The sequence below is a fragment of the Capricornis sumatraensis genome, chromosome 4 (assembly GCF_032405125.1).
Source record: "Capricornis sumatraensis isolate serow.1 chromosome 4, serow.2, whole genome shotgun sequence".
NCBI classification, from domain to species: Eukaryota; Metazoa; Chordata; class Mammalia; order Artiodactyla; family Bovidae; genus Capricornis; species Capricornis sumatraensis.
The window spans coordinates 123,476,165-123,489,152 of NC_091072.1; positions in this window are offsets into that span (position 1 = coordinate 123,476,165).

Below are 12,988 nucleotides of genomic sequence, written 5' to 3' on the forward strand. Positions count from 1 at the left end.
GTTAGTATCTATAAAAGCAGTTTTATTGGAATGAAACCAAGCTCATTCATTTACATGTTATCTCAGACTGCCTTTATGATGGCAGAACTGAGTAGTTACACAGAGGCCAGGTGGCTCATAAGCCAGGAACCCTTATTTTCTAGCCCTTTACAGGAAAAGTTTGTCTTAGTAGATTGTAAGCTCCTTGAATCCAGGAACTATGTTTCAAATCCTAAGAAGCTTCTAACAGAGTGTTTAGCACAGAAAATTCTCAATGAATGTTTGAAGAACTATACTTCAAAAGTATAAAATGAGCTGCTTTTTTCCTTGCAGCAATTAACCCAGAGACTCTACCCAAGGGGATTTCAGTATATATTTCTTTTAATTGAAATTTAATTATTCTTTTGCTTAAGTCAGTGGTCCTAAAACTTTACCTTGTATCAAAACCACTTGGAGGACTTAAAAAAGCATAGTTTTTGGGGCCCTGCCCTGAGAGTCTGATTCAGTAGGACTGGGGCAGGACCCGAGAATTTTCATTCCTAAAATGTTCCCAGGTAATGCCACTGCTGCTAGTCCAGGCACCACACTTTGAGAACCATTGATTTCATTAATACCTCCCAAACTAGGATGAAAACCAGCATCACCTGAGGAAGTATGTTAAAAATATAAATTTCTAGGCTTCCCTGCCAGATATTCTGATTCTGCACATATAGGATTGGGGCTGGTAATCTATTTATTTAACAAAGCATTCAAGTGTTTTTGAGATTTCCAGAAGGGTCACTTTTTCAAATCCATAGGTGCGACAACATCCTCTGAGGTGTGATTTCTGCTTAATATTCCAATACTTAGTGCTTTATTCGTAGAATAATAGTTTCACGGATTTAGAAGAGATCATCCAGTTTGCTAGTTTGGTTTTCAAAACTCAAGTAACAGAATGGTTGGGTGAAGTATTTAATTAAAAAAAAATCTCAATTAGAATTGTGATTAGACAAGATAGTCTGAAGTAGAGTGAATAGGAGGGCTGAGCAATCTATCTGGTCTCAGGATGGTGTCTGTAAGGGAGCTGTTTTGGGTGACAAAATGTGCCTTCCAGCAGCTGGAAAGTACTGATTCAGTCTAACAATTGGCTTTTTACTTTTCAGAGAAAAATGACATAATCCTACATACTAATATTTTCACTGAATTTTCAGTTGCTAAGAAACCAATGGAAGTTAAGGGAACAATCCTTTTCTTCAAATATTGGAGCATAATGACAAAAATAGTTTTTATAATGACAAAAGTGCCAGGCTCTAGTGAATGCTCTGTAGAGCTTTTAATTTACAATTTTATTTCTGGCTGTGTGATGCTCTAACAGAAATTTTCAGCAGGGTAAACGTCTATTGACCATGCTGTTTGAAAAGATTATACACTCATTGTAAGCTCATGTCAGCCCTGATTTAGCCACATGGAAGGTCAAGTTCACCTGGGCTGCACTGCTGGACAGCCTGGGGCTCAGGCAGGTTCTTCTGCAGAAGCAGTATTTGACACAATATATTCCCTGTCCATTCTCCACTTTAGTAAAGAAGTGGGAATGAGAGACCGTGTGAGGCAGCACAGAACTGAATTTGGAGCTAGCTAACCCAGTGGGACTCTGCTGTGCACTTGGAGTGACCATAAGAAAGTCACACAACCTCTTGAGCAGTCTCTTCCACCATAAGATTGAAGGGGTTTGTTGGCATCATGTGATTCTTAAATGAAGGTGCTTCATAGACCAGACAGCCTTGTCCCTGCTTATGGCATTGTTGATGTGCTCCAAATGTGTCATCATGAGATATGCAAGGTTCTTGTCTGGAAGTCTTAGAAACATGTGCCTGGTGCAGACTATACAGTCTGTACATGTTTCCTGAGTGAAACTGAGAGAATAAAAAGAGAGGAAAAAAAATATCAGTTTAAAACAAACTTAGTAAGAACTTTATAGAGCAGAACTAGAATATAGGTAAGAAATGAACCAAGTGGATATTTCGAAGAAGGGTTCATTTACTTTTTTCAGGCCTGTAACTTAGAATTCATGGTTAGCAGTGTTAGACATAGAACTTTACCTTTTAAAAATCCCTATGACTCTGTCTCTGTTACAAAGATAACTGTATTAATGTCATGTTAGAAAAGTCAGTCTTAATGTCATTTCAGGTCCACTTTAGATTTACCCAGGGTAAGAAAAATTCATATTTAGATTATGTTTTTGTTCAGTGAGAAATAAAAAAGAGTCTGGCATAACTTTACTTATATGTTGATATTTCTGCAGCCTGTAAAGGGAAGTGAATCCTCACTCATCGCTCGCTAGTTAATGCCAAGGAGCACTAAAGGGCTATACAAAAGAAGCAGGTCTTCAATGTGTGCCTTCTGCCAGGTGCCCAAACAACTGGAAGGATAGCAGGTGCTTTCGTAGAAATCTTGAGATTTACAAGGTGGCCTCAGCAAGAACAAAAAGTTCAGGGATAGTATTTCTGTATTTGTAGGTATTGCTTTAATATAGGCTACTTTATCAAAACATATTGAGTCCATATTTAGTTATTCAAAGATCTGAGAGCTGGGGCGGTAACTATACTCAAGACATAGTTCCTGCCCCCTGAGCTTCTGGTTTAGTGGGGGAAACAGGCACATTAATAGGCAGTTATGGGGCTGTGTGTATCCCCTGAGCCTGTAGGAACTCATAGTGAGGACACCAACAAGGCTAAGGAGGGGGCTGTGACCAGGAAGGTTGGTCAGAGGAAGTGACATCTATGCTGGAACTTGAAAGATCAAGAGGAGGTGGTGCTTAGCAATCTGTGAGATATGTTTCCAGATGAATTGAGCTAGTGGGTGCTGCTCTTAAGAATGTAAAACCTGGGAATGAGCTGTGAAGACAGTAGTGACCGGTGTGCAAAGCCAAGAGGAGAAGGGGAGAGGCCAGTAGAAGCCCAGAGGACCCTGCTCCAGCCTCAGTTATGAAAAGGAGGAAGCCCATGAGCAGAGGGAGGAAGTAAAGCCAGAGGGAAGCAGGTGGCATGAAGGAGGGAGAGTGCTGCCTAGTCTTTGCAGGGACTGCCCAGTCTGATTCCCAAGACAACTGGAGTTACTATTATTCCCAGTCTTTGGCTTCTGTGAGATTCCTCAATTCTCAAAACAACCTTCTCTGTACTTGAACTAGCTTGAATAGGCCTTTGTCCTTCATGAGCCAGAAGATCTTGAACTGAGTGGGAGGCCAGTCAGAATGTCTTAACATGTCTCTTTCTGAACAGTCTTGCTTTCCCTACTCCCAGATGCAAAAGCAATATGCTCCTGTTGAGTCAAAACTTTGGAACCCTGCCCACCCCCCACCCACCCTCGACTCTAGGAGAGCTACACCTCATGTCTGGACCTGCTCCTCCTCTCCATGGGTTCCAGAGGCTCTTCTGTGCCCTACTGGGGGATAGGTCACTAAGAGGCACCTTCCTCTATCTTATCAATTGACTGTGAATTGCCTGGCCTGTGACCCTGAGGTTTGTCTCAGTCAGTCCAATGTTAGCTTTATACCACTTTCCTTAAGTGAACCTCCTTTGTTGCACATTCATAACCTGTTCCCAGAGCTTTCAGAGTACCATGGTCTGTGCCTTTCATCTTGATGCCTGATTTGTGGTTACTGGAATCTGCCATGACTCTACTTCAACTTTATCTATGATTGTTACCCCCTCTCAAGGTGACATTGCTGCTGCAACATTGCCATGTGACCCTTACAAAGTCCTTAAGAGACAATCTGAGCACCACTGTTTTCCCAGTTTAACCTTTCCATGTCAGTTGATTGAGCTTATTATAATATATAAAACTCTCAGATATATAAAATTTCAACAGAAAAAAGTATATATTATGATTCTTCCAAAATAAGAATGGAGCAAAAGGGTAATTATCGTTGGTCACTGCATGATGTGTCAGTGAGATAGTGTCAGTGAGTGGGGAATGGATAGATGATGGGTAAGTGTAAGGCCAGCCAGCATAAAGACACAGACTGGGACATTCCCAGTGAGAACAGGATGGAAATAGAATCTCATGGTTTGCAAGAAGGGGAACTTGTGCCCAACTGAAACTGTGATTTGATTATCCATATCTGACAGATTTAAAAGCCTGGAGGTGACAGAGATTTAGCCAGTAACAGAACCTACATCTTCCGGCTCTTGAAGCGACTCAAACTTCTGAGATAATCAAGAAAACAACTTCTCCTCTAACTCCACACACACCAACTACTGGGCTAAACATGTAAGAATTAGGCAGGACATGGGGTGCATCTAGTCTGATACACTGCACTGTCTGAAGCAAATATTCTCACTACAACATCCTTTAACAGTAAGCTTCTTGCCATAATTCCATAATTCCTGTAATTCCAAGCTCAGGTTACTAATAAGAGAACCTTTTCTCTCCCACCATGCTCTATTCTATAAACTTGAATTTCCTTCCCATAGGCTCTATTTTGGCAATGCACTACCCATTTCTAATCACCTAAGCCAGAAACAGCCATCTCTGATAAACCCTTTTACTTTTCTGTATGTTAACAGAATCCTGGTTTGATTTATTTTGTTCTGTTCCTTTGGTGCAGTTTTTCTCCTCTTCTCTTTTCCTCTGTTATCATTCTTTATCCCTATCAAGAACTTCATTGTTTTGTGCTCTGTTGATAAATTTCAAGCCAGATCGATTTCTCTATCTCAATGATTTTGTCAGAGCTCTCCTGTCTTTTTCAAAATCTTCTCCAGAGAAAGGTGCAAAAATGAGTTTTATTGTGCCATCTGGATTTTAAGGCTCTTTGTAGCTTTTGTAAATGGCAACTTCTCCTATTTAATTTCAGTGTGTATACTTTACATTTTGACATTATTTTTACTATTCTCAGAAAAATACTACATTTGTTCATAATAGGAAGCCTTTTGTATTCAGTGGTTCCTGCCAGAGCTGGCTGTGTCCCACCCTTCCAAATAAATTGTCTAGAAAATTGACAGATCTTCTCATATTCTCCCTTTTTTCATTGATTTCTCATTTCTTCGTTGACACCTGATGTTGGTGACATCCAACCATTTAGTTATCCAGTGAGAGTATGTATGTGTTTGATATTATTATCACCGGAGTGTAAGCATGAGTATAAACGGGGCAGATTCGGAGTTGTGCTCCCATTGAGGAGAGAAGTGCTGAGTAAATTTCTTTAGTCCTGGAGAAGATAATTGACAAGGAAATGGGAAGGGAGAGATGTAAATAAGTAGAGGGCAGGTGATACCTGCATAGAGTTATTGTAGCTGGGTAAGGCCTGGAAGCCCTTTGAAGCATCGGTGCCTAACTCAGGAGGATTGAGGGCAAAAATAGAGGACAGTCTTGGCAGGTAGTTCAGCTCACCAATACCTGGTAAGTAGAAAACAAGGAGGTGGGGCAGAGTGATGGGCCACATGCTTGTCTTAAAGGTTTTAGATATTGAGACTGATGTCTTTCCCCAAGAAAGCAAGTTCTGTGAAAAAGATCAACCTCTGTGTCTTTACAGAAGCAAGGAGTTTTAAAGTGAAAGAATCAGAGGGATCTTTTGGCTTTGAGCAGTAACATTCTGATACAGGACAAATCGTTGATGTTTTTGTTTTTTCATTTTTAACATACTTATCACAGGCATATTCCTATGCTGAGCAAGTATTTTGGGCTCCTATAATTTCTTCCCTGAAAAGGATTTCTCAGAGGCAAAAGAACTGTGCTCTGATTATATTTTTTAAGTTAATGCATTCTGGAATATTTAAAATTTTCTTGATTAAAATGGCAATTTGAATTCAAAGGGCCACACAATATTAAGTGCCAACTGATGGGTGACAATTGCCCCATAGTCTCATCTTCCCTTTCCCATTCATGTGTTCTTATTATGAATTCCTTTACTCCTTCCTGATTAACAAATGGAAATACATGACTAAATTGTTTAAGCTTAACCCATGGCTTATTTTTGCTGTATATTCTATTTTGTTGGAAGATATTTTAACAGTTTTTCTTCCATTGGCAGAATTTGTGGTAGAAACTTGCTTTTGATTTGAAAAAGAGACCTGGCAGAGCAGATATTTTAAGCTGATCACTTAGTTTCTGAAATTTTAGAGGAAATAAACAAGATGATTAGTTTGAAATGTAATTCATAGTCAATGAGTTAAAAAAAAAATACTTGAGTTGCTGATTACAGCTAGCTCAAGCAGATCTTCTGAAAAGTAATTCACTTTTGGAGAGATTCCAAATGGATTCTTTCTGCTTAAATTTGCAAAATTTCCCAATGCTGTGTCAATATTTCAAACAGCATTGAAAAAAAGTTTATAAGCAGAATTGATCTGACTTCAACTGCTCTGAATGTAGACGGTGTCTTGAATTTTCTGAGCACAATATTCACAGATTGAAAAGAGACTCGAGTTTACATAAATAGTTCTGATTCTCTCTAGTGCACTTGCAGTTCTATTGCCCCTCTCCCATAATGCTTTTCTTTTTCTTTTTCCCTTTTGAAATTTTTATTATGGATGATTTCAAACATATACAAAAGGAAAGACAACAGAATAGTAAACCTCCAAGTAACCAGTGCTCAACTTCAAGAATCATCAACTCAATGGCTATCTTGTTTCATCTGTACTCCAACCAGTCAATATTTTCTCCTTTCCCCTATAGTCAATTATTCTGAAGCAAATTCTAGACATTCAAGTCACTTCATATATAAATATTTTAGCATGATCTCTAAATTATGATTCCTTTAATATTATTACCATATTTTAAAAAATTCAGAGTAATTTCCTTCAGGAAATATCCAACTCAAATTCTCTGTTTTGTCTCATATAGTTTTTAATAGTGTATTTATTCAGATCAGGATCTAAACAAGGGCTCACATATTGTATTTGGTCAGTATGTCACTTAAATCATTTTCAGTATAAGTTTTCCTTTCTTCTTTTTCCCCTTACAATACATTTTTGGGGACGGGGGGCGGCTGGGGAAACTGGTCATTTATTCCTGTAGGTATTCTTACAATATGGATGTTTTTATTTAACATCTTGCTTTGTCTCTTGCATTTCTTTAATAATCTGATCATTGCATGATCCACCCCTGCCTGATTCTTCAGTCTTATCTTACACAGAACTGTCTGCACTCCACCCACATCAGCATTTGCTCACCTGTACTTAGAATGGTCTTTGATTGCTTGGCTGAATCTCTTTCATTTGTTTATTCGTTTGGTTGCATCATGAAGAATCTTTCGTTGTAGCACATGGACTCTATAGTTGTTTCTTGTGGACTCAGTAGGTATGCACATGGCCTTAGCTGCTCCATGTGAGATCTTAGTTTCCTAAACAGGGATCAAACACAGGTCCCCTGTAATGCAAGGCAGATTCTTAACCACTGGATCATCAGAGAAGATCCTGAAATATCTCTTTCTTATTGTTTAGTTGCTAAGTCATGTCCAACTCTTTGCAAACCCATGGGCTGCAGCCTGCCAGGCTCCTCTGTCTATGAGATTTCCCAGGCAAGAATAGTGGAGTGGGTTTCCATTTCCTTCTCTAGGACTTTACCCTATTAAATTATATTTAATACAAAGGACGTAATCACGAGGTGTATTTTACTCCTATCTCCAGGCCTTCTACTTGAGGTCACTGTGGTTACTTTTTATTCCCAGTATCCTGTGATACTAGTCACAGGTGGTTAGTATTCTGGCAGAGACCATAACTGACATGTGGAATTCAGTCACTTCTTTAGGTCTTGATGGCCTTGGGGCCTACATTGCTTGGCTGTCTCCACAGAGTTTCTCAAAATGCAAATAATTCTCCATGTTTAAAAGGAGATGCTTATGCTTGTTTATTAGTTTGCTCGGGTTGCCATGATAGAATGGCACAGACTGGGAGACTTAAACAACAGAAGTTAATTTTCTCATAGCTCTGGAGGCTGGAAGTCCAAGATCAAGGTGCTGGGAGGGTTGGTTTCTGCTGTGACTTCTCTTCTTCATTTGCAAACAACTGCTTTCTGTTTTTCCTGTGGGCATGCAGAGAAGTCTCTGGTGTTGCTTTCCTTTTTCATAAGGACATCAGTTCTATTTTCAAATAAATTCACACTGTGGGTTAGGGCTTCAATACATGAGCAGCCACAGTTCAGTCCATAACTATCCAAATAACACATTCCCCAGGAGTCTGGGTCTAAACTGAACCTACTCTGCTAACTACAAAACATTTCATTCGTTTCAATTCTTAGCAATAGGTGAGTCACGTTTCATTTTATTTCATTTTTTAATTCAGCTTAATAATATGCTTCCATGGCTATTCCTTTTAATAATTAAATTGTCCAAAAGCAGTCTATTCAAGGAGGTTTCCGTTCTTTTTGACACAGCTGTTTCCACCACTACTTCCTTATTTTTTGCTTTCTGACACAAGATGTTCCAGGCTCAACTTTGACTTTTCTCAGCCCCAGCCCTAGAGTCAACCACTTCTCCAAGGAACCCTGATTCATTGTAGTGAAGAATGCTATTTAGCAACCAAGATCTGAGCATTAGGTGGGCTCCCCATTACTGGGTTGGCCTTTAGTTAGTGAACCTCTGTCTACTGACAACTCTTTTTTGAATCATGGAGTCATAATGTTACAACCAGTCCAATCCATTACTATTGGATTATGTTCTTTCTTTACATATTCATGTCTCTCCTTCACTGAGAATCCTGATTTCCAACATCAAGATACTCATTCATTTGCTCAAACTGCATCACACAGTACAGTTCCAGAATTACACCAATGTTACTACTAATGAATACTAAGTTTAAATTTTCTCTGTATTTTTTTTTGTGTGTGTGTGTCCTTAGAATATATCCTATTCACTATATACAAAGTACTATGTTCTAAAGTCTATGAATTAATTCTTTTCTCCATGTGGTCAACAATTTGGCATAAAGTTAGGTTAACTTGTTTCTGCTTGTATTCAATTTTAGGGTTTGCTTTTCTTCATTCTTTTAGATTTTATATTTTGAATATGTTCAGCATTTTTTATAGTTTAAAAATCAAATGATATAAAGAGATATATCAGGAAAGTGTCACTCCCATTACTATCCCCTACACCCCAAAATCCTACTTGCCTATCATTGTTAACCATTTAATTAATTTCTACCTTATCCTTATTTCTTCAAACACACATACACACACTGTTTGCAACTTACTTTTTCAGGATATCCTGAAACTTTATACCAATTCACAAAGATATTTCTTATTCTTTCTTAGAGCTGCATAGTAATTCATTGTGAGAGTATAGTAGCCAGTCTCCTACAGACGGGCATTTAAGTTGTATTAAATATGTCGCCATTACAAGTTACACAGCTGTAAAATGTTTTTCGTATTTATTTTACATTTGTGGGATTATATCTTCAGGGTAAAATTTCTAGAAGCAGGCTTGCTGGATCGAATGGTAAATGCACGTGTGCTCTAGATATTGCAACATTCCTCTTCACAGAGATTGAGCTATTTTCACTCCTGACAACATTGTGTAACAGTGCCTGTTTCCTCACAACTTTATCATCAGAGTGGCTTGTCAAAGTTATTTTTTCTCAGGCTGACAAAAGAGAGAAATTGTATCTTAGGAAGCTTTAGTTTCTATTTCTCTTATTATAAGTCAGTCTGATGATCTTCTCATATAGCAAAGAATTGCCATATAACATTTTTGTGAACTATCTATTCATGTCTTTTGCCTTTTTTCTAGATAATTTTTGATATTTTAAACTTTGATTTTCAAGAGTTATTTCTGTATTAGCCGCATTAAAACTTATGTGTGGTAGGTGGTACTTCAGTTTGTCCTTTTCATGAATATTTTTAAGATGCAAAGCTTAAAATTTTGAAGACATTTAATGGCATCAAATTGATCACCACTTTATTGTTCCTGGAGTTTGATTCTTAGTTAAAATGTCTTTCTACTTAAGAAGGAATCTACGCTTGTTTTATTCTAGTGGTTATATAAATTCATGTTTCTTACATTTGGACCTCTAATCCATCTTGAGTTGATTCAAAGAAAACTTTTTTACTGAAGGCAAGTGTAACCTTTATTTTCAAGGCCATGGTATTCTAGTCTTATCAGTAAATATCAAAATTATACCAACCGTTAGGTACACTTCCAATTAGGTACACTCCTCAGTAAGAAGCAGCCCACCAGCTCCTCTCCCAGCTCCATCCAGGAGGCTTCTGTCCAGACAGAGCACAGGGACTTAGGAGAGCTGGTTGGGTACAATTTTGATAACCTCCTTTTTAAGCTATCATCTATTTCAGGTATAATATCAACTATTTCAGGTCAAGAATTTATTTTACTATTTAAATATCTAGCCACTAATAGATAAGCATTAGGGAGTTCTTTGGGGTGTAGCAATGCTCTGTTTGTTGTGGTGGTGGTTTTTACATATGGATAAAAACTCATCTAACTATACATGTGAAAAGGGGTAAATTTAGCTGTATGTCAATTACCCCTCAATAGATAGGACTTTAAGAAATTGTGTCTATAAAGTGTGTTTGTGGTAGAGGAAATGGGGAGAGGATGATAATACATTTCTTAAAACACTAGAGCTATGTCAAAACAAAAGTTACCCCCCCCCACCCCCCAAAAAAGCCACAAAATTAAAGAAAAGGAGAAAAGAAAGCAGAAAGAGTGTCTCTCTGGGTATTTGATGAGAGGCTCTTTCGTTTACTCCCTGTAGTGCTGCTCTATCCCCGTGCACCTTTCACCAGGCAGTCACCTGCCTGCATCCGAAAGTTGTCTGCAGTAAACTTGTGATACTGATGCAGAAGAAAATGGACCCGCTGAACTGGCTGGTGCCCCACTGGTCACACCCTACTCACATGGCTTCGGCCGGTAGAAAGGGTACAGCGATCATGCCGCGGAAGCCTGTCAGGTAGGTCTACAACCCCAGAAATATGCACAGGTACCAGGGAGGAACTTCTTCTATGGTGTAAACCATGTTCAGTCTCTGGGAGTCTAGACTGCCAGTTCTATCCAAGGGCTCTCGGCGAGAGAGCTCTTTTCTATGATGTCGTTTTCCATAGGGCATTTGCCATGAGCTTGGTGTCTTCATTTTCATGTTCACCATTGGATGTGGCACCCCCATTGATCACCAGTGGTAGAGTAAAGAAAGCGGGGCACGTCGCTCCATCTTTGTATTTTCCTTCAGTCGTACTTACAGCCTCTGTGGATATGGACGTAGTGTCCTTACTAATACTTGTGGTGTACTTACTAATACTGTTACTAATCATTAAGAGAAAAGGAATAGCTTGGCCTTTGGGCTGAAGTGGCTGGAAGTTGTCTTGCTCAAGCGAGGAGCCCAGGATCAGAGTCCAGTGCCTGGAGCCTCCGATTCTCAGGCAGAGAAGAGCCCCTCTGGAGGCAGCTTGGGAGGCTCCAGTCCTGCCGCTGCTCCACAGTACCTGCCACCACCTCCAGATGACTCATTTTAAAAGACGTGATTGGAGGTTAAAAGGCCACGTTGACTATAGCCTTATTTCATTTGTTTCTACCAACTCTAGGAAAACTGGATCAAAAATTTAAAATTATTACATATGAATTATATTCTTCTGTGATTAATTTTTAAATAGTTGATCTAATATAATGGTCAGATTAATTTTAAGTACTAAAAGGGCTTCCCAGGTGATGCTAGTGGTAAAGAACTCACCGGTCCAAGCAGGAGATCTAAGGTGGGTTCCATCCTTGAGTGGAGAAGATCCCCTGGAGAAGTGTATGGCAACCCACTCCAGCATACTTGCCTGGAGAATATCATGGACAGAGGAACCTGACAAGCTACCTTCCATTGGATCCTAAAGACTTTTTGAAAGGTACTTAAAATATACTTGCTTAAAAGGAACACTGACATCAATATCTCTGTAATCAATTTATAAATGGGCCTTATAAAGACGATGTAAAAAAGCTCTAACAAACTCTGACATACTAGTTTTATGACCCAAAGTTCAACTTTTATCTACTCAAAAATGCACATGCTGAACACCTTGTTCATGCCTCTCATCAATTCCCCATCTTCTTTTCATTGCTTTATTTCTTCCACAACAGATCATCTTCTGAAATACTGGATATCAGATATGCCAAGATTTAACTTGCTTATTTTGTTTTTCTGCCTACTTCAACTAGAATGTAAACTCCATGAGGTCAGAGTTTGTGTCTGTTTTGTTCACTGGTATATCCCGAGCCTCCAGAACAAGGCTTATCACATGACATGTGTGTGTGAAGTTGCTCAGTCATGTCTGACTCTTTGTGACCCCATGGACTGTAGCCCACCAGGCTCCTCTGTCCATGGGATTCTCCAGGCAAGAATACTGGAGTGGGTTGCCATTTCCTTCTCCAAGGGATCTTCCCAACCCAGAGATTGGACTCGGGTCTCCTGCCTTGTAGGCAGACACTTTACCATTTGAACCCAGTGGGCACTTGATATATATTGGCTAAATACATTAATGAATTAATAGTATGTCAAATTATTCTGTCCAATAATTGTCCATTATTGACACACAGATCTTTTCTTTTAATGTAAGCTAAATAGAAGGATGGCATCAGAATCAACCAGAGAACTTGTTACAGCACAGATTATTGCGCTCTACTCCCAAATTTTGGATTCTATAAATCTGGCATGAGGCCTGAGAATTTGCATTTCCAGTGAATTCCTCCATCATGCTGATGCTAGAGGTAGAAGAAACACTTCAAAAAACACTGCTTTACAGAAACCAAAACTCAATAGCATCGTGAAATTTGGGGGATGGATGTGAATTACTAGCATCTGGCCTTAGCTTTGGGCTTAGTACATCTGCTATATTGTGATTAACCTGCAGGAGCAAATGTGGTGGGGCATAGGACTGGTATGGCAGTAAGTAGCTTCCTTGACTCTCTCCCAACAAATTAAGAAGCATGCTGAATCCCCACAGGCTATCATTTTGTTCAAATGTGTTTTGAGTCTCCGTGATGGCGATAGACTCTCATAAAGCAAGCCCTGGCCTTCCCCAGAGTGTCTTGGTTAACATGATGAATGAG